The sequence below is a fragment of the Bos javanicus genome, chromosome 14 (genome assembly GCF_032452875.1).
Source record: "Bos javanicus breed banteng chromosome 14, ARS-OSU_banteng_1.0, whole genome shotgun sequence".
Lineage (NCBI taxonomy): Eukaryota > Metazoa > Chordata > Mammalia > Artiodactyla > Bovidae > Bos > Bos javanicus.
In genome coordinates this window covers 55,676,612-55,700,163 of record NC_083881.1, presented here as the reverse complement: position 1 = coordinate 55,700,163, position 23,552 = coordinate 55,676,612, and the positions used below count along the sequence as shown (strand labels likewise).

The window sequence follows — 23,552 nt, the reverse complement described above, 5'->3', positions numbered from 1 at the left end:
ACAATTTTAGGTCAGAAGTCTCCTTAAGCTTGTTCTGGCTTAGACAGTATGGCCAGAGGTCATTAATCTGGCATACCCAACACTAAGCTTTCATGAAACGTAATACTGGAGACCTACATGTTAAACATGAAACACAACCAGGCTTTTCCAAAATAGATGCATTTCCCTGGGGATACTTAAAGAGAACTGGAATGTACATTGGGGGTATCCTATATCAAATAAGTATTTGTTAGAAAACATATTAGTTGCAAAGTATAGCATTAGAGTATGTGTCAGGGTACTTTGGTATATCAGTCAGTTTGGGTAGAGAAATAAGTATCACTTATTTATAGTGTACTTACAGATACACTATAAGTATCACTGGAATAAGAAAATTAATATAGGAATTAGGTTTACATAAATGTGGCAGACTGGAGGACTGGGAAACAGTCACTGATGACTTCAGTCTTAAACACTAGAGAGGGTGGGGAAGCTGGAGCTCACACAGGAGTCTGAGAAACCATTGCGTGTGGTCCACACGACCCAGGAGAGGCAGCCACAGAGATACTTGTAGAAAGCTACCATGCCTCACCAACGTGCTTTTTGAGAATATGTCTTCCCCTTTACTTTTGCCTTCCAAATCTCAGTTTCCCTCATTAGCAGCCTCTAAGCTAGAATCATTGGATGGCATCACCAACTCGATGGACCTGAGTTTGAGAAAGTTCTAGGAGTTGGTTAAGGACAGGGAAGCCTGGCATGCTGCAGGCCATGGGGTTGCAAAGAGTCAGACCCAACTGAGCGACTGAACTGAACTGAAGCTAGAACCACACAAGGAAAGGGCTTGCAGAGATGTAGTTCCCAGCCTTGGAAAGAGTAAGGATGGCGCTGAGTTGACGAGAGACAACCCAGCTCACCTGGTTACATTTTGTGCTGAGATGTCAAGAAAAAAAAAAAAAAGAAGAAGAAATCAAGCATTTATTGAGTAAGTTTCATGTCATGGGCATTAGGTGGTTTACAGCTATTATCTCATTTACTCTCAGAACATATATTGTTGCTTTGGTAACTTCATATTTTATTACTATTAATGTTTTATTTTCACTTACAAGCAAAATTATAATGAAATTGGTCTAGTTCTCTCTCAATACTTCAATATTTTATTTATACACATGTTAACTTTTTAAACTGACTACATTTTTCAATAAATTGTTAATATCAATACTTGTGCAAATACTAGCATATAATTAATAGTATTTGGGGTGAAGAAGAAATATAGGGGCTATATAATCAATCATAGTGTAGACTTAATAGAGATAAAATGGTATATAAGGCAACTTCATTTTAAAGGTGAAATAAATGTCTCCTGAGTCATTTAATTCATTGATGATGAAGAAGCTGGAACCTTGGTTTGGGTCTGAATACAGCACTGTTTCTACCATACCATAACACATCTCATGAAGAGGATGAAAAATTTGACGTTGCTTTGAGCAAAACACAAATTTTTTAATACTAATAAAAGACGTCAATATGTATTTTGTGGCCTACCTACATCAGAATAACTAGGAGAATTTACATTTTAAATTAGTTATTTGGGTGATTCTTGTTTTGCTCTATAACTTGAGAATCAGTGACTTAGATCTTCCCTCAGTCATCAATATAGAATCAGTTAGGAGAAAAGGGCAATTGTACTGCAACTATGATAGCAGGATATACTAAAATAAAGAATCATGAAAAGGTTCTATAAAATATAAAATTACAGGCAATTCAAATCCTTATTCTCAGTATTGTTGCTTTACATAATTTCCTTCCTGGAATTAAAAAAAACAAACAAATATGTTCTGATTACTTCCAAATAAAAAGGAATCTCAAATAAAAAAGAATGTTCACTTCTTTCCAGGAAAAATCAGTACAGTTTTCTAAGGGCATAACAGTTTCAAATGTGTTTAAGGTTGTCTGTGATGTGATTATTTTCATGGCCAACTAATTGTTACATGTTTAGAAATCAGCTATATACTTCAGTTAAGTGGCAATGCACTTGAATCCATTTTGGTTTCCTACGCAATGACCTAGTACACCGAGCCCTCCAGTGATTGGCAGATGATACAATACTTCACAGTACTTGCAGTGATCGTTCTTAGTACATCTTGTTCTGATTCTAATTACCAAACAGAATATGATGACCTTAATTAGAGAGACATCTCTTTTTGATGGTGAGATCTTTGCCAGATTGAAGCTTCTGTTCTAAATGCATGCAAGAACACAGAGAAAATTGTATTAGGAGAATAACCATAAAACCTCAAATGTATTCTGTAGAAGATATTATGTAAGGATATGCTTACATATGTAAGGAGGAAATTCCTAATCATACAGTTCTCTGTGGAGCTAAGCAATTGTGCTGCTGATTTTCTTGTTTGGTAACCATGACATTTTGAAAAACAAGTTTAGTCCCAGGATGTCTGCGCAAAGTGAAAATACAAAATATTTAGTTACAATAACCTGAGGAGAATATCATTTGCTTTTTTGCCAATTACCTGAACTTTATAACTGAGAGACCCAGGTTCGATTCCTGGGTCAGGAAGATCCCCTGGAGAAGGAAATGGCCACCCACTCCAGTATTCTTGCCTGAAGAATTCCATGGACAGAGGAGCCTGGCAGGATATAGTCCATGGGGTCACAAAGAGTCAGACACGACTGTGCAACTCACACACACACACACACACATAATTTAGAAATATAATGAAAATTCTTTATTTCAAGGCTTCATGAAGAAAATATAAGCTAAAAGAAAATTCTTACAGTTACAGAAATTTCAAATTGGAAAATAATGGTTCATCAAAGATGTTAATATTCCTAACTCCAGAAGCCCCATCTCTGACTCATCTGTCCCCAGTTGCCTGGAATAGGTTTCCACCACCTAGGAGCCATCAGAAACCAGAACTAGGTTGTAGGGAAAGTCCTCTTAGTGGTGATTTGCTTTACATTCATCGTCGTTGTATTCCCTCAGTTCCCATAGAATCTGCATTTTTAATCATTTAATCTGAGTTTCAGATTATGTACACCTGCACCTTTTTGTCTCTTGGTTTTCTATACCCATCTCACCTGCCTTTTGATATTCTTCATTTTTCTTGCCACTCTTGACACGTGCTTCAGACTCAGACAACTGACAGTCTGTTCTACCTGGAGTCCCTCGTGGTTTCTCTAAACCTCTTGATTGCCTTACTTATTACAGTTATGTGGACATTTACACCTATCCTAATAGACTTTGACTCCTAATTCCTTGACTGAAGGATCAACTATTGTGAGAAGATTAGTTAACCAGTTTTAAGACCTCTATTTTCGCTTGTCTCATGTAGGAATTTTCCTATCTTTCTTTTAAGGCAGCTTTGAGAATTCAGTGAGACGACATGTGAAAAGCACCCAGTGTCTATACATGTATAGCACCTCTTGCTTAGTAAGATACTTAAGCACTGAAGCTATTTTTTCCTCATTTTTTTTTACTCCTATAGTGCTTTGAAAAACTTATGTAAATTTTGGAAAGTTTTCTGTTTCATATAATATTTTATCAGCTCTTCCTAAAATGAATCCAGCATTAAACGAAAAATTTAAATCTCCAGGGTAAGAATTCTATGCTTTCTTCATTTGAAAGCCTCATTGCCTATCACCAGGTTGGGTATGATTGTAGGTGTACAATTAATAATTACTGAAGTGAATTAAAGTGAAAGGGGAGTTGGAAGGGTTTCAATGGCAGCTGCCAGGGTGTCTATTCCATGTTATTCCTGATAGAATGTCGTCCATGAATTAATGATTCAGAACACCAGGTGGTCAGCCACAAGCTTCCTAAAAAGGGAAAGGAGTAGGAAGAGAAAAGGATTTTAGCATGAAAGCTTTAAGTTTCACCACAGAGAATTCAAAATCCTCCTCTCTCCCTTCCCAAACCAGGCAGCTGGTGTCACAGCTTCATTCCAACTGTTAAGGAGGGTGGCAGCAACGCTCTGGGTTGGGAGATGGCTTGTTACTGGACTCCATCTCACTCCCACATTGCTTTCAGGTTCTGATGATCTCAAAGATTCACTTACACTCCTATTGACCTTGATATGCAAAAATTTTGTACATTTCCAGTTCTTTCAAAAATCAAAGGGAATGAAAAACCCGGCAAGAATACAGTGACTTAGAAGAAACATTTTAAATGTATCAAGAGTCCCCTTTATTTTGTTGCCCTACTTTTTTTGAGTCCTAAGGGTCATATAAGAGCAGAGACCAGATTGGTTTAAGAACCTCGTAAAACTTTATTGAACTCACGCTTGCCCTGATGATAAGAACAATGCCATGGCTCCCTCAAGTCTAACTCCAAAGAATACATGCTTTGAGCAAGGCTTATTTAAACATGGGTGTGCGTGCACACACACACTCACACACAAACACACATACACTTTTCTCATTGAAAAAGTGAATACTATTTTTATGTATAAGCATCACTTCTCATCATCGCAGCAAGCCATGGTCCAAGAAGATGAACTTAAAGATACTGCCAGGGAAACTGTTATACCCAATTTAACTTTGCAGATATTATTTTAGCTTTTGGAGAGCTATTGGTATCTTATGATGTATAGCATCTGTCCATAAACCTGAACATATTTTCACATAGATTATACTCAACTTCACATCTCAGTTTATATCCTCTTCTATATCTAGCAGAAGTAGATCAGACAAACATAATGATACACAAATCCTATCCATTAACCTGATATAAGAGAAAATAAAATGGGATCCTGTTACAGGAGAATGTACAATTATCTCAAGTTGGCCCTATTTAATAATTGGGAACTTACAGGATGGAGAAAAAATGTGCTGACATATATTTGAATCCAGATCCCTATCACCTAAGTGGAAGGTCCAAAGGGCCTTTATGGATCTAAAATTGAAATAGTACCTGCATCCATGTAGCTGCTCCTTGTCTAGTGGGAAAGAGGCACTAATTATGTCATTGAAAAGAAATAAAATTGTTAAATATTTTCATAATTCTGTGAAGGAATAAAATTGATGCTCTGACATAATGATGATGGGAGACATTTCAAGTAGGATGGTCAGGAATATTCTCTCTGAGAAGATGACATTAAGTTGAGACCTGAAGTTTTTAGCCATGAGAAAGGCATTGTGACAGGAAGAGAAAATTGACCCCTGGGTTGAAATACAGAGTGAAGTTGATTTTACTGCCTAAACATTTCTGAAATCTGTGCTTTGCTTTCCATCCTCACAAACCTGACTTCCTTTCTAGACCACGGTTGTCTTTTGCCTAAATTATGCAAATATCTCTAAAATGGCATCTCTGCTTCTGGATTTCTCCTCATCTCATCCATCCTCCACATTGTAGCCAAAATTGTTCTTTTGGAACAGATTGGATCATGTCACTCCCCTGCTCAAAACTTCAAGAGCATACCTTCGTTCTTGGAACTAAGGCCAAATTCCACTCTGGGTTTCTAAGGCTCTGCAGGACTTTGTGCCAGTATTTTTCACTCACCTAGGCCTTTTCCACTAACTGCCTCCTGTTCTAGACTTCCACCATATTAAATTTCCTTTAGTTATTCACACATACTTTTCTCTTTCACCTTGTAGTCTTTGTCAAGGCTGTATCTTCTGCCTGAAACAGTCCTCCATCCATCCTGTCCCTCTTTTATTTGATTAAATCATTTACTTCCTTCAGGTCTCACCTAGGACATGATTTCACTGAGGGAGCCTTCCTTGAATCCTCCAAGTTTGGTCGGTACTCTGTGTGTGTGCGCGCTAAGTCACTTCAGTCATGCTTGATTCTTTGCGAGCCCACCAGGTTCCTCTGTCCTCGGGATTCTCCAGGCAAGAATTCTGAGTGGGTTGCCATTTTCTTCTCCAGGGGAATTTTCCTAACGCAGGGATCAAATCTGCATCTCTTATTTCTCTTGCATTGCCAGGCAAGTTCTTTACCACCAGCACCACCTGGGAATGGGTGCTATTCTTAGGTAATCTTATAGTACTCTTCTTCCCCTCTTACTCTGTACTCTGTATTGTAATTTCTTGTTCACTCTCCAGATCTCTAGACTGTAAATCCCACAAGCAGGGACTTTTCTTTCTTTACTCTATCTTGAAGCTTTAGAACAGGTCGTATCATATAATGAGTGCTTAATGAAGACATATTGAATCAATAAATACATGAATGAATACATGCGTAAATGAATCAATAAATAACCCAAAAATACTTATGAGTGGGTGATGAAAAATACGGATGGTTTTTGCTTCATTTTGAAATTCTTCATGTTCTGAATTTACTACAGAGAACTTGTATTACTATTGCACTAGGGAAAGAATATTGGTTTAGATGGCTCATCAAGTGCTGTGAAGATGTCTAAGACTTCTCAGATTATCCTGGGACTTTAGGCTGATCTGAGTCTAGGAGCAGGCACCAAATTCAAGCACCGGAGAATGTGCAGTATCTGGTGTGTGTTGTCAGTGCTGAAACAGCTTAGACTGAGATGGGAGAGTCCAAGGGGAAGGTCGCCTTTAGGGAAAGACCTAACCCAAAGCCAGGACAGGCCATCCAGCTGAGTCAACCAGACAGACTTCTAGAAATCCATTGACAGAAACCTGATATGAAGGGGTAAAGTGGGAGAAGAAACCTGGAAAACATTTCTGAAGCAAAGAAAATATCACGGCAATTCTCTTTTTATGGGGAATATACATCTTCAGTGTGAGTAGAAAATTTTTAATGCTATTCACAGCAGGAGGATCATTTTATGGCTCAAACACCACTAGAATGGTTGTCAGGAAATCAGTATTTTAAGCTACCTGCTTTTTTGTGACCCAAAGAGAAACTTTTCGTCTGGGTCTTTGGTTTCCTCCCTTGTAAAGCTAAAGGATTAGGTTAGCTGATCTATTCAGGTTTTTGGTTTTTTGGGTTTTTTTCCTCTTTTTCAGTTATAACATTCTGTGTTCTCTCATTCTGGGCTGAATTCCCAAGACATTCAACCAAATAAATTTGTTTTGAAGAGACAGAGGAGGGAAGTGATTCACCTGTATTTATTTCTAAAGCACAGGGTGAATTTTCTGTCAGATAACACCTTGACACATGCTGGATAAACCTGCTGTATGTGTGATGAAACATACCAAATTGAAATTGACTCTAGTTTAATATAAAAGCCGAAGGCATCTGACACATTCCCACCCATAGGAAATATTAGAAGGATTTCATTTAGTGCTAATGCTTGGTGCTAGAAATACTTCAAAGTCAAACACAAGTCGTTTATTTTATGACTCATTTCTAACAACTTGGAGGAAAAAACTTGTTTAGAAACTGTGTCAGTGCTATGAAAGTAATAGCAAAGTAATGTAGAAGAATATTGAAATTCTCTATATAGAGCATTAGAGAAAACCACATCTGAAAGTATATTCTGGATATATTCTACAGTAGCTCTTTACTTCCAAACTCCATTTGTTCCTGAAACAAGCCCATTTATGAGGTTTCCCTAGCTCCATCTTGGTTGGAGGCAGGAGAGGTTAGATCTTTAGTTCCACATTCAGATTGTCTTGGCCTGATGCTGATGACCTGGAGACGCCTGCTGCAGCATCTGGCATTTTAAAATCTGCTTTAACTTGAGTTGACAATATTCAGGTCCCCCTCCCTGGAATTCCCTGACTGATATCCCTACCCTGAGATTCTTTTCTTGACTGCAATTTTCAGGAACACAAAGACAGATTATGCACAGACTACCTTCAGGGCTGGTAGGAGTTCTCCCCATAGGGTAGCAAGGACAGGGAAGTTGCATGGTATCCAGGGCATACGAGACTGAGAGCTACAGCCACCACCATGAGTACCAGAACATAACCAGGCGGTGTCCAAAACAGCTACTCTTTTCCTCCTCTTATTTCTTTTTTCTATAAACTTTAACAAAAAGAGATGATATAATTATGCTAGGTTGTTGCCACCTAACTTGAGTCTCAGAGGCACCTGACCTCTTTTGTGTTTGGTCAGGAAGATACTTTTCAGATAAGGTACCAAAACCTGGCCAATCAACTACAGCCTGAGAGGCAAGATTGGTTTCAACTGACCTATAAGCCCGATCATAGCATGTGAGCCGAAATAGAATTTTGGGATCTCTTACTTCAAAATGGAGCAATGTAAATAAGCAGATACTTTGGGGTTGATTAGCTTTCTGACTGATTAGATTGCAGATGAATAGGAAGTTCATAAACAAAAGTACCACAAAGCCGCCAAGGATCTCTGCACACTCACCCATCTGCTGCAGGAGCCACTTGTGGCAGATGTAGATCCTCAGGGAATGTGAAAGGCTTGCACGCTGACTCCACTTTGATATATTTAGAAAGACTCTGTAAGATCAGGTCAATTATCTCTGTTCTGCAAAGAAGTCTCACTGAGGATAAGCAACTGTGAAGTTATGCCCATATGTTTTAAAAAATGCTTTACTCTGTAGGAAATTATAGGAAACTGATATAATCTCATTTAAATCTAAACTATAAGAAAAAAATATATACATTTCACTCTTTGCCAGTGAAATATGGAAGCCTTTTAACTAGAGGCATATCCAAGTCTTCCTAAATTCACTATCTTAAAAAGTGAAGTGCCAGCTCCACAAAGTTGAGCCAGGCCTCCCACGAAAACCACTCATTGCAATGGTAAACCTATCATGTGAGTTAGGGTGGAAGTGATGGAGACCCAGCGAGAAAAGATGTCAATAATCTGTATATCATTTCTATGTTTCGTGATTATTTGTATATTTAATTTTTTGTTTTGTATTGTGTTTCCTATTTACTAAAAATGTTTTAATCTTCTTTTCTACTTTCTGTTACATTTATCAAGGTTTGTGTTTCTTCCTTTTGCCTTAACAACATTTGGGAAGTTACCCATATTATTTCTATTATTTTAGTGATGATCCTTAAGACTTCCCTGGTGGCTCAGACGGTAAAGCGTCTGCCTACAATGCGGGAGACCCAGGTTCAATCCCTGGATCAGGAAGATCTCCTGGAGAAGGAAATGGCAACCCACTCCAGTATACTTGCCTGGAAAATCCCATGGACGGAGAAGCCTGGTGGGCTACAAGTCCAAGGGGTCGCAAAGAGTCGGACACGACTGAGCGACTTCACTTCTCTTCACTTCAGTGATGATCCTTAGAATTTTAACACACAAACTTCACCTAACCATGTCTGAATTTTATCTACGATTCTACCTTCCTCCTTTAAAGGGAGCTTAAAATGCTGTAAATATGTAAATATGATCACCCCTCTCTGTCTTAAAAACTATTATTATTTTGTTTTTAAATTTCTAAATATTACTTATTTTTTATGCTATTTGGATATACGCATATCTTTCTCAATTACTTTACTTATAATTGCTTTTCGCATCCAACTTCTTCATTTTTGGCTCATTATTTCTTCCTGAAATGTATCTTGTTCAGTATCTCTTTCACTAAGTGCATGCTAGTAGTAAAATCTCTCATAGTGTATCTGAAAATATCTTTAGTTTACACTCATTCTTGAGTAACAGTTCAGCATCCCATAGAGTTCTATAGTAATCACTATTTTGGTTCCACAGTTTAAAAATATTCCATTATCTTCACACCTCTGTGTTGTGATTAGAAGTCTGTTGTGAGGTCTAATTATCATTCTTTATTGATGTTGTTTTCCTCTATTTCCTTTGATTTTATCCTCTCTGTCTATACCATAATGTGTCTACATATATACACAGCTTTGTTTTTATATCTAGAGAGACAGGAAGTCTGGCTGAATAAAATGTAATACTGAGGATTAATTTCCTTTAATTCACATCAGTGTTCCTTCTCAATGTTTTCACTAGGTCTACCTTTTACCACTTCTACTCATTTCTTTTACAGTGCAGGGTCTATACTCTAGCTATGGTGATAATTTAAAATACAAAATCTGATTATATCACTTTCCTGCTTAAAATTATTAAAAACTTTCTGGCATTCCTAGAATAAAGACCAAAATCCTAAACAAGATCTAAAAGGCCCTCCCTAAGGGACATCTGCAGACATCCTGGATCTTTTTTTCCTTTGCTTCCTGACTTTCAGACACATTGATTTCCTTTCTGTTTTTCCACAGTTTTGTTCAGTTAACTTCCAGTCATTCTTGAGATCTTATCTCAGTATTACTCCTCAGATGAAGACTTCTCTGACCCCTTGGAATATATCAGGTCTTTCTAAGACATGCTCTTCTGACCATCTGCCTTATTTCAAAGAGCAATGGGACTATAAATATATGGCCATATGACTGTCTGTCTTATCTGTTTGAGGGCAGGAATCTCTTTCTTTTGTTCAACATTGTTACCCTAACACAGCATAATTCCTGCCACACAGAGGTTATTTTTAAAGGCTGATAATAAAGCAATACTTTTTAACTACCAGTATGTTCTTATTTGTTTATCCTACCTGCATGGAAGGTAGCTATTGCCTACTAACCTAAGAAAATTACTTATTAAGACTTAGCAGACCCGGTATACCATTTCTACCAACCTTTACATCTTGCTAAACTGGCAAATTGTTTTACATGGAATTATGTGGGTTTTCTTCTTTTTTTTTGAGTTACATTTTTAATGTAGCTAATCATCACTTATCATCCTAAAAAGAGGTGAAGTTCAAGAACATGACATTTTGTTTTGAAAAATACTTTGGAAATAGGTGGTATTTGAATTTGTTTTCGTCAAAAAGTCATATAATTAAAAGTTAACCATTCACATATAAATGAAAGTAAATATGCTTCAGAAATGGAAAATAAAAAACAACCCAACTGTTGGGAATCATGAGCTCATCTAAGCAAGAAGCTGCCATCTGGAGAAACGATTTTCACACTCTGATGACAGAAGTGGCCTTATATCACCAAGTGTGACATGCCTTCTTCACTTCTTTTCTAATTAAATGAAATTTTCTTTGAAGGAGATTTTTGTTAAAGATATAATTGTGCTGATATAATCCAAGTAAAATACAGCCTGACAGATGGAAGAAGAAGGGATGGTAGTTATAATACTACTCTTACAAATAAAGTATTACCAGCCAAAGACTCGATTTACCATTAGTCCTTATTTACATGCTGATTTTTTCTCTTAGTTTACACTTCTATAAAATTATAATTTGAAATCTCTAATTCACAAATTTAAAAACAGAAAGAAAGGAATAGCCATCTTTAGTTTTCCACCGAACAAATGTTAGTAATTCTCCATTCCCAGCAACCATGCTGTACAACATGGAAAATAGAACTCATTTCTTTGTGTCTTCCTTTTCCTTTTTTTAATGAACATTGCTGCTGACATGCCCAACAACTTGGGCTGCTTTGTCAAATCAGCACAGCAAATATCCACAGTAGCCATGATAGAATAACTAAGTTTGTCCAGTGTAACAATTTCAAAGGACTTACAGAATTGGATATGTGTGTGTGTGCGTGTGCATAAAATATGTATATACTGAATATACACATTATATGTACAAATGCCCATTTATATGTGTGCAATATAATATACATGTGTATAAATGCACATAAGTGTATATATGTGAGATATACACTGTACAAATATGTGTACATATACATATATTTAATATTTGTCTCAAAGTATCTTTTTAAAATAATGTTTGTGTCAAGATTTGTATTCAGCAGCTATATTAGAAATTCAGAAAAACAGTGACATATACATGATAGAAGTTCGTTTTCTCTTGTGTAGAAGAAATTCAGAGGTGGGTGGTCAGGGGCTATATGGTAACTCTACAGTCACCAGGGCCCCCTATTTTACCTGCTCTGGCAATCTTAGCCTGTATTTCCGTTTATAATTTTCCTCATTGACCTAGATTTCTGCTTGATCTCCAACCACTGCAACCCAGTTACAGACCGGGAGCAAGAGAAAGAGGGAGGGCACTGTAGGCTGCCTATAAGTCCCACCCTAAGATTTTCCTTTAATTCTCCTGTGTGCTAGGATGCTGGCAAATGCCCTCTGCCAGCAGGGAACTTTCCCCAGAGTTCTATCAGGAAGGAGAAACCCAAGTAGTCCTTTAGCAATCTCTGCCACAATGTGCAATGCTCAACTCTTCTCTAGAATCTGAGAGAGAATGTGCTTATATGGCAACTGATTTAGTCTTCTAAACCAACTTAATTCCCTAAATGGTCTAGAAGACAAGCTTCTAGGGAATATTGGCTCAGCCTTATTAAAAAAAAGTTTTTCTCCTGAACCAGAGTGTCACCTATTTTATTCACTCCGTGTGGTCTCTGTGTCTAAATGGGTTCTTTGGGTTAATAAAAGCATGTTTTAAATCTTTTGAAAAATGCAATTCAAATGCTAAATTTGTTTTTAATATAAATATTTTTAATTTCATTTTTTTCATTTCAGTAAAAATAAAGAATGTCAGCTTCAGTTCAGTTCAGTTCAGTGGCTCAGTCGTGTCCGACTCTATGAATCGCAGCACACCAGGCCTCTCTGTCCATCACCAACTCCCGGAGTTCACTCAGACTCACGTCCATTGAGTCAGTGATGCCATCCAGCCATCTCATCCTCTGTCCTCCCCTTCTCCTCCTGCCCCCAAGCCCTCCCAGCATCAGAGTCTTTTCCAATGAGTCAACTCTTCACATGAGGTGGCCAAAGTACTGGAGTTTCAGCTTTAGCATCATTCCTTCCAAAGAAATCCCAGGGCTGATCTCCTTCAGAATGGACTGGTTGGATCTCCTTGCAGTCCAAGGGACTCTCGAGTCTTCTCCAACACCACAGTTCAAAAGCATCAGGTCTTCGGTGCTCAGCCTTCTTCACAGTCCAACTCTCACATCCATACATGACCACAGGAAAAACCATAGCCTTGACTAGATGGACCTTTGTTGGCAAAGTAAAGTCTCTGCTTTTGAATATGCTATCTAGGTTGGCCATAACTTTCCTTCCAAGGAGTAAGCATCTTTTAATTTCATGGCTGCAGTCACCATCTGCAGTGATTTTGGAGCCCAAAAATTAAAGTCTGACACTGTTTCCACTGTTTCCCCATCTATTTCCCACGATGTGATGGGATGGGATGCCATGATCTTCGTTTTCTGAATGTTGAGCTTTAAGCCAACTTTCTCACTCTCCACTTTCACTTTCATCAAGAGGCTTTTGAGTTCCTCTTCACTTTCTGCCATAAGGGTGGTGTTATCTACATATCTGAGGTTATTGATATTTCTCTCCGCAATCTTGATTCCAGCTTGTGTTTCTTCCAGTCCAGCGTTTCTCATGATGTACTCAGCATATAAGTTAAATAAGCAGGGTGACAATATACAGCCTTGACGTACTCCTTTTCCTATTTGGAACCAGTCTGTTGTTCCATCTCCAGTTCTAACTGTTGCTTCCTGACCTGCATACAGATTCCTCAAGAGGCAGATCAGGTGGTCTGGTATTCCCATCTCTTTCAGAATTTTCCACAGTTTATTGTGATCCACACAGTCAAAGGCTTTGGCATAGTCAATAAAGCAGCAATAGATGTTTTTCTGGAACTCTCTTGCTTTTTCCATGATCCAGCAGATGTTGGCAATTTGATCTCTGGTTCCTCTGCCTTTTCTAAAACCGGCTTGAACATCAGGAAGTTCACGGTTCACATATTGCTGAAGCCTGGCTTGGAGAATTTTGAGCATTACTTTACTAGCGTGTGAGATGAGTGCAATTGTGCGGTAGTTTGAGCATTCCTTAGCATTGCCTTTCTTTGGGATTGGAATGAAAACTGACACCAAATCAATAGGTCATGTTAATTAAATTGTTTGAAACTCATTTTCTATAGCTGTAAAACATGGTTAATGATTCTTCACTGGGGGCATTAATATAAAGATTTCCAGCTCATGCATATAACATGTCTAACCTAGCAAGTGGGTAATGCCAGAAACTTAGCAAATGCCTATTTCACATTTCCCACATATACTCAGTAGATAAAACTAATTAGAAAATAGTAAAAATATTAATATAATATTAAAATACTGATTCAGTATTTAGAATTTGCTCATCTGAAAATCTACACATATTTGCCATGATAAAAAGTTATGTTCACATTTCTCTCTTTTTCACCAATGAATATCTGCCTCTGTAAATAAAGTCATGACAGACCATTAGTACTAACAAGATAATCACTTAGATAACCAAATAAGATATAAAATACTGAATAAAATATAGACTATAATATCATATGAAAATCAGTAGTTCCTCCATTACCAACATAATGTACTGGATGATGTATTAGAAGAAGGTATTATTCTCCAAAGAAGACATACAGATGGCTAACAAACACATGAAAAGATGCTCAACATCACTCATTACCAGAGAAATGCAAATCAAAACCACTATGAGGTACCATTTCAAGCCAGTCAGAATGGCTGTGATCCAAAAGTCTACAAGCAATAAATGCTGGAGAGGGTGTGGAGAAAAGGGAACCCTCTTACACTGTTGGTGGGAATGCAAACTAGTACAGCCACTATGGAGAACAGTGTGGAGATTCCTTAAAAAACTGGAAATAGAACTGCCTTATGATCCAGCAGTCCCACTGCTGGGCATACACACTGAGGAAACCAGAATTGAAAGAGACACGTGTACCCCAATGTTCATCGCAGCACTGTTTATAATAGCCAGGACATGGAAGCAACCTAGATGTCCATCAGCAGATGAATGGATAAAGAAAGCTGTGGTACATATACACAATGGAATATTACTCAGCCATTAAAAAGAATACATTTGAATCAGTTCTAATGAGGTGGATGAAACTGGAGCCTATTATACAGAGTGAAGTAAGCCAGAAAGAAAAACACCAATACAGTATACTCACACATATATATATGGAATTTAGAAAGATGGTAACAATAACCCGGTGTACAAGACAGCAAAAGAGACACTGATGTATGGAACAGTCTTTTGGACTCTGTGGGAGAGGGAGAGGGTGGGATGATTGGGAGAATGGCATTGAAATACGTATAATATCATATATGGAACGAGTCGCCAGTCCAGGTTCGATGCACGATACTGGATACTGGATGCTGGTGCACTGGGATGACCCAGAGGGATGGCATGGGGAGGGAGGAGGGAGGAGAGTTCAGGATGGGGAACACATGTATACCTGTGGCGGATTCATTTCGATATTTGGCAAAACCAATACAATATTGTAAAGTTTAAAAATAAAATAAAATTAAAAAAGAAAAAAAAATAGAAGAAGGTATTAACTAAGTGTGTTAACTGCTCAATCATGTCTAACTCTTTGCAACCCCTTGGACTGTAGCCCACCAGTCTCCTCTGTCCATAGAATTCTCCAGGCAAGAATACTGGAGTGGGTTGCCATTTCTTTTTCTAGGGGAGCTTCCCTACCCATGGATTGAACCCAAGTCTCCTCCATTGCAGGCAGATTCTTTACTGACTGAGCCACCAGAGAAGCCCTAAAACTATAACAAAAACTATAAAAACCTAGTAATCAGTTGATCAAGAAATTTTCAAGACCTTTATGGGAAAAACTGTAAGACTTTACTGAAGGCCATTCAAGAGATACTAATAGAAATGATGTCTGTTCATAGGTAGGTAGAATTAATATTCTAAAATGTAAATTTACTCTCAGTCTATACATTAATCACAATTAAAATCCCACCAGGATTTTTAGTGGTCTATGGCAAATTCATTCTAAAATTTACATGGAAGAATAAATGTATAAAAACAACCATACCAACTTAAAAAAGGAAATCAAAGAGATTGAAATTGCCCAACCAATCAGAAAACATACTGTAAAGCAATGGTAATTAAAAGCATGATATAATGCAGGAATAGGTGACTAATTCAATGGAACACATAAGAAAGTCATGATAAAGAACCATGCGTATATGCCTCTCCTTGCGTTTGTGGCTAATTTTGACCTCAAGGAAACAGTAAATAAACCTCTGTGTGCTTGACTTGATTTTATAGGCAACTCAGAGAGGAGGTATTTTCTCATGCTCTGAAGAGACTCGGCCTTCTATCTATTTTCAAGTATAACACCTTACTTCAAGACAGGAAATTCTCCTTCATCATGTACTCTCCAAACTTTCTTTTGACTCCCTCTCCATCCTGAAGCCACTTTCATCTCCTGTTGTAAGAATAAAGAAGCAATCCTGTTCTATTATTTACCTCTTGAATCTGCTGTAAAAAGTTATTTAATCTGAGTCTGACTCCTCTGCTATTGAGTGAGAACAATAATAGAACCTCTCCAATAGATTATTTTTAGAGTTAAATCAGTTCTAATCATTACATTTAATAGCATCAACTGTGGGACAAACATGCAGCCACGCTGTTTGTTTCTCCCGTCATCCCATTACATCCATTCTCTGGGTCTAGTTTTCTTCTGTCTCAGCATGGAAATTAGAGCAGACACCATAATTTCTCTAGCAATGTTTAAGTAACACAAACAGTTCTCTAACAATAAAATGCAGTCTCAGGCTTGTATCAACAAGTCCATGTGATAGCCAAAATTTCAATCTTGTTTTAAAGTTAAAATATCTCCCCCTCTTCCCTTTCTGAGTTCAATTCTATGGCAGGAAGGAAGCCTGTGTTTGAGGAAGTAACCACACGGTCAATTTTTAATTTTTTTCCCCTCAATTAACCTGCTACTTTAATCTCTTCTTGCTAATAGCAGTGGAGGGAGGGAGAAGATGAACCAGGTGAGAGAAGTTCCTATTAGACAGTATTGTCACATTGGTCTGGTATCAGTGCATGCTGGACCTGGCAGGTGTTTACAGCTGAATCTTTTTCTTGTTGGCACTAACATTTGTTTTCCAAAGAACACCCTTGCTGGGAATCTCCTAAAAGAATCCGCTTGATGAGAACAAAAACACCCCTACTCTTGTTGGTTGCTCACTCTTTTCTCAGCCCAATGATATTGCTTGCTTCTTTCTGTTAACCTGATGGGCTTCCCGGGTGGCACAGTGGTAAAGAATCTGCCTATCAATGCAGGAGATGCAAGAGACTTGGGTTCAATCCCTGGGTGGGGAAGATCCCTTGGAGGAGGAAATGGCTAGCCCACTCCAATATACTTGCCTGAGAAATCCCGCGGACAGAGGAGCCTGGTGGGCTACAGTCCATGGGGTTGCAATAAGTCAGAAATGACTGAACAAGCACATGTTAACCTGATAGGAATGAAGATAATGACTTCAGAATAGCTCTCTCTTACATGTGACACATACTGGGTCCTTAAAAACATGTAATTCCTACACCCAGAAAATTCTGGGAGTCCTGTCCGACCTCTTCTCCTTACATTGTCAAAGCAGCAAGACAGCTGTTGCTGTTGGATTTTCCAAGTGTCCCTCAGATTCCTGTCCACTGTGGTCTTTGCATTGCATGTGACATATATTGAGCTTCTCAGTTCCCTTTTCTTGGGCTTCAGGGCAGCATTCTCCAAAGAAACCTCCCCTTTCTAACTCTGAATACTGTTATGCCACTGACCTGAATGAAGGGATGAGTCATGTAACTTATTTAATACTATGTTTACAAATTTTGCATATGGTTGAGCACCTCCTTTGACATGTCCTTTTGTCTCATGATATCTTAGCCAAATTTCCATTTCAAATTAAACAAATGTAAGTTCTTTTTATCACCCAAGGATAGTGGGCATAAGTGCTAACACTGGGGATAGACGGGTCAAAGGAAATTTTAGTTCTGTTATATTTTTAGAGGAATAATTAAGTCTTACATAGTGTGTAAAATTAAAACTACAATAATCCTCATGGATAATATGTTTTTCCATTATTATTTAAGTAGATCCTCCTTTTCTCAGAGGCTACATGCTACCTCTGCATTTATCAAGTTTCCACAGACATTGATCTGTTTCTGAGCTCTCTATTCTATTACTTTGGTAATAGAATTCTTTTATTTCTGTGCTAAATATTTCACTCTCTTAGTTATTACAAATTTATGCAAACAATATCTAAAGACAAAATCCCCCTCCTTGAATGGCTCTTTTCCTTAAAAAGGCCTTGGCTTTTCTTGGCCTTGTGGCCTTCATAAAAATTTTAGAATCAGCATCTCAAAATCAATATTAATAATTTGAAGATCACCCTTCATTGTCTAACGCCCAAAGTCTATGACACAAGAAGAAATAAGTTTGCTATAATTAAACACATGGATTGAACCTGTTCTCTTTTGAGGCGACTGACTCCCTTTTTATTTCCAGAAAACTGATAGCGATGTTGGCCAATCACAAACTTTTTTGTGGGAGAATTGAGCAGGGGGTTTCCCTTTAATATGTAATAGAGATAGTATTAAGCAGCAACCATGTACAAACACCTCATGAGTTAATGCAAGATAGATACATAGGCTAGAGAAGCTTCTGTGTTCTATTTCATTCCCCTTGTCATATTACACATAAATACCATTGGAAGTGGAACAGCCTGTATCTTACTATATCATGCTCTTTTAGTGACAGTTTAGCAAGTCCATATCTTTTCAGATGAAGAAAGATGCCATTTGTAACACGGCAAATGACCAACAAAGCCGCTAATCCATCCTTTAAAGAATTTGACAGTGGTTCTTGACACATTCTATCCCTTGCTTTTTCAATTTAAAATTGTGGTAATATTTTCAGGTCAACACATAAAGATTCAACTCATATATTTGCATAAGACTCACTATTGGGAATACTGCAGTGAACAAAATATAAAAATGTCTGTGAATAAAGCTTTAATTATTTTTTTCTCTAATGTAGCATTACCACAGACTCTCCTGCTTTCTCTAGGTGAAGTTGATTACCACTGCCGTTTTGCAATCATCTTCTCTCTGAATTTACCTCTAGTCTGGCACATTTGTCTTAGCACAGTGACTTATTTCCATCCTTCGATGGTCATATTATTCATCACATTTCTGAAACTTCTTTCTTCTTCTTCCATTGAGCTTTGAACATTAATTTCTTTGTGGTGCCCTAATTTTTTTCCAAGTCTTTTTCTACAGTTGCTTGGGTTTATCAGGGCTTTCCTTGGAGAAGTGAAAATCTAATCCTTCTTCTTTGTATCCCTAGCTTCTAGCCTAGTGCAAGGAACACTGGATCCATAAATAAGGGTTAGATGAATGAAATCTCTCAAATTTTCCCCAATCACTTCCATGGAAAGGACTCTGCAATATTTTAAGTAGTATTTAGATATTTCTGGTTGTCATTTCATCTCCAAACATCTAATATTTTAAAAACTGAGTTCATCATCTTTTCTCACCACTGCCCTTCACTTGGCCAGATCTCCTTTTTGACTTTTTACTAATTTAACCATCTTGTTTTGAGCTAATTCTAATTCATTGACTTCCTTTTCCCTCAACATATATCTTGTCATCCATCAAGTTCTATTGCTGCTAAGTAAGTCAGTTGTGTCCAACTCTGTGTGACTCCCATGGACAGCAGCCCACCAGGCTCCTCTGTCCACAGGATTCTCCAGGCAAGAACACTGGGGCGGGTTGCCATTTCCTTCTCCACAAGTTCTATTGAGGATATTTTATTCCTAATATTTCCCACAACCATCCTTTCCTTTCTTTTCTCCAATTAACAGCCAAATTGAAAAAAAAAAAAAAAAACAGCCAAATTGAAGGTATGCATCTTCTAAAGCCAGGTCTATTGCAATATATACATAACAGAGTGACTCATAGACACTCAAAGGATGACTACATGTCATGTTTGAACAGTAAATTATATGCTCAGCATCCTTTTTTTTCCACAAGGAAACTTTTTATTTTATATTGCAGTATAGCCAATTAACAATGTTGTCATGGGAAGTTGCCTTGAAGGAGATCAGTTGTCACAACTGTTAGGGACAGAAGAACAAAAGAAAGTTGGATTCACTGATGATGTTCTAAGACCAGCAGGCTGGTCTTAGAAGAATTTATAAATGTTCATCACAGAGACATCATTAGTGAACCTGGATATTGTAGTCATCCTTCCGAACTCTTTTATTTACCATTTACCCTTTTGAAGAGCCTCCCTCATCCTCTACTGTCTGCTGAGCACTCTCTCTTCTAAATGCCTCCCTTTAGCTCTCAGTATCTTGAGTATTGTTCACAGTGTAAGACTTCCAGCATTTCCACTGAATCCTACCCTCAGGTTAGTGATCTTTGAAGGCATTGCATGCTAAGCACTTCAGTCATGTCCTGCTCTTTGCGACCAGTTGACTATAGCCTGCCAGACTCCTCTGACCATGGGATTCTCTAGGCAAGAATACCGGCATGGATTGCCGTACCCTCCTCCAGGGGATCTTTCCGACCCAGGGATTGGACCTGTCTCTTACATCTCCTTCTTTGGCAGGTGGGTTCTTTACCACTAGAGCTACCTGGGAAGCCCTTAGAAGGTATTAACTAATCAGATTTACACACCCATTAATTCTATAAATATTTAACAAGCACTACAATTCAGGATTGTTTTGGGCACTGAAAATAAAAGCTAGTGCCTGAAAAGACACAGCTAGCTAATTTGCTAACCATTCTCCCTGACCCTATCCATATGCCCAGTTCTTAGGAAGGCAGTATATCATGGTTAAGGGCATGATCAGAAGACATTGTCTGGGTTCAGATCTTAGCCATATCCCTCTCAGTATGTGAGGTAGTACAATTATTTAAACTCTCTGTATTCAGATGCATCATCAATAATAATATTTTGCTCAGACTTTGTAGTAAGAATTATAAGAACTCTTAAAATAATTCTGGTACCTATTAAACATTCAAGAAACATTGGCTTTTAAGAGGAGGCCCTAAGTGCTCTGAGCATTTCAGATCTTGGAGTTTGTCGGGGTGGAGATGTGGAAGTTATGACAGTGTGTGCTGTACCAGTTCCAACTTCTTCTCTGCCTAAGTGCCTGTGTGTTCTATGAGGCTGATTGATATTGATTGATTGGTTGATGACTTTGGGATAGTGAGTGAGTGTTGGTTGTTAATCAATACAGAAATTAAGCATGGATGACCTTTGGAGTCAGGCAGAACTAGGTTCAAATCTTTCTTTGCCAATTATGTGCCATAAGATCGTAAAAGAAATGGGGTTAATGATTCTATGCCCTTTCTCCATTTAATCAATGTTTACTGGGCACTTACTGCATGCCAAACTATCCTATGCCCTGGGAATACAGTCATGAACCAAAGAGATATGATCTTGACACTAGTGGTACCTACAATCAGGTGAACAGAGGTAGCATGTAAACACATAAAAAGATGATTTTAGCCACTTCCTAGGGTCACTATGAGGGTTCATAAATGCTGTAGGAATGGACAGCACCAGGATGAGAGAAGCTCATAGTCCAATGTGGGAACTAACCACAGAAATAGGTATTTGTCATATGATATAGAAAAAGCAATAACAACAGTCATTACTGTGGGGACTGGGGGAAGGTAAGATCCCGAGAGTGGTAACTCTGGGCCCTAAGCAGGAGGAGTAGAGTGGCGATGGACTGCAGGGAGGATTGGCAGGCAGCTTCTGGAGACCCGGTTTGCCCTCTAAGGCCATCCTTTCCCTCATCGTAAGTCAAACGCCAGTGCCTGAATTATTTCCCAGGTCAGCTTATTCCATCACACTGGACCTCTCCTAAAATATCTTCTTTTCCTAGATCTCTCTTTCCCAAATGCCCAAGGCAATATTTTTCCAGATGCTCTTTTCAACACTTCAGTAATGATTATTAGATTTGAGAGCCCAACACAAATTGGAGGTGGGAAGTGCTAAGCAGCTACAGAATTTCCTTTTCCCTCTTGCAATCTCATCAAGAGGAGCATTTTTTCAGGTATGCCATCTCTCTTCCACATCTTTCTCTGTACCTCTTCCATTTCCTGATATCAAATTCACCTTCAGAAAATTGTACCTGGTGGGAAATCATAGCAATTCCCAACCTAAACACTGTTGGCAAAAGTCCAGCTTCCTAGCAATTGACCGATCACTCTGGCCTCCAAGCTGGACAACACAGAGCCACCTCAAAGAGCTTTTACAGGAACCTTGGTGGATGGAAACAAAATGAGATCATGGGAAAGAGTACACTGTAAACACCAAACCCATATCTCGACTTTTAAAAAGGCACCATTAAGTTTTATTTAAAGCCTCCAGGTCCCTGTAAAAATCTAAAATGATTTACAGGAAAGTCTTTTTGGAACACCTGGAAAATTTACATGGACACACACTTGTGACTTCAAGGATCTTCTTTCTTCTTTAGGATGGATTGGAATATAAGAGTGTATTTTATACAGAATTTTAACAATTTACGATTTGACAATTACCACGCAGTTAAAAAAAAGAAAGTAGGATTTCTTCCAGATATAGATGCCAAAACAACTTCTCTCATTTTGGCCCTCTCAGGTCAATTTCAAGGCCTATATGTGTCTGTGGATTTTATTTTATTTTATTTTATTTTTTTTGCTTTTTAATTCCACTTGTAGCTACACATGTCAAATTGAGCACTGCAGCCAAAGAGTGACATAAAATTTAGACTGGAATATCTCTAGCTTGCTGAAAGAGGAGTGTGTATGGTTACTTAGAATTTCTGTGACTTACAGGTATCAATTCAGTGCAGAGTGCCCCTTGAAGGTAAAATTTTCGTAGACACCTAGGCTGGAAAAATGAGGTCAGCTAACTTACTGAGCTGAATTTTGCGAGCGTGTGCACATGGTATTGATGAGAGAAACAGGTGGACTGAAAGGAATTCTCTGTTGTCTTCTCCCTGCCCTCACTTGCGCTGGGAGACCCACCTACACTCCTGGCTGATGACTCCCAGTCTGTCATCTATAACACTTGAGAGCTCCAGGCCTAGGACCCTAAGCCTCACTATGTCCAAAAGCTAAATGCACTATTTTCCTTAGCAAATTGTGCCAGCATCCTCACCTTTATATCATGATGATCTACTATTCAGTTACACAGAACTGAAAGCTCTTACTTCTTCTCAGGAATTCTCAGATATGTGACAGTGTCCTTATTCCAGCACTCATGTAAATGGACACTCGCAGAGGAGTTAAAATTACAACAGAGGTCTAGTTATCTACTTCAAGGAAGTCTTTTGATTTGAGCAACATTGTCACAATTCTCTGCAGGGTTTTCATAGAAAGTGTGAATAATGCAGTATAACCTATCGCCACTGAAAAAGCCACTTCAAGCATGCTGTCCATTTGTTTTGTGGCTCAGTGTTGTTGTTGTTTTTTTTTAACTACTCACTGAATTACAGATTTATTTGATTTTCAACAGTTTTCCTGTTCCTGTTCCAGGATCTAATCCAAGCTACTACATTGCATTTAGTTGTCATAAACCCATGATCTCTTCTGTGACAATTTCTCAACCTTTCCCTATCTTTCACAACCTTGACAGTTTTGAGGAAGTAGTCAGGCATTGTCCCTCAATTTAGGTTTGTCTGATATTTTTCTTACCAGGGCTTTGGTTTTTGGAAAAAAATGCCACAGAGATGAGGAGCCTTTCTTATGTATTAGCAGGGGAGACATGATATCCATGTGACATGATGTTAATGTTACTCTTCATCATTTGGTTAAGGTGGCGTCTGCCAGGTTTTTCCACTGGCAAGTTACTATTTTTCCCTTTCCATACTCTACCATGAGTGCATTTTTATCTTAAAAGTCTCAAGTGTTCTAA

General features: G+C 38.2%; 1 long non-coding RNA gene across 1 annotated transcript in view; it reads left to right on the top strand.

Moving 5' to 3' along the window:
* The window catches only part of LOC133260621 (uncharacterized), a 305,372-nt gene that overhangs the window by 247,378 nt on the left and 34,442 nt on the right, over window positions 1-23,552 (top strand). The gene's annotated exons all lie outside the window — the stretch shown is intronic.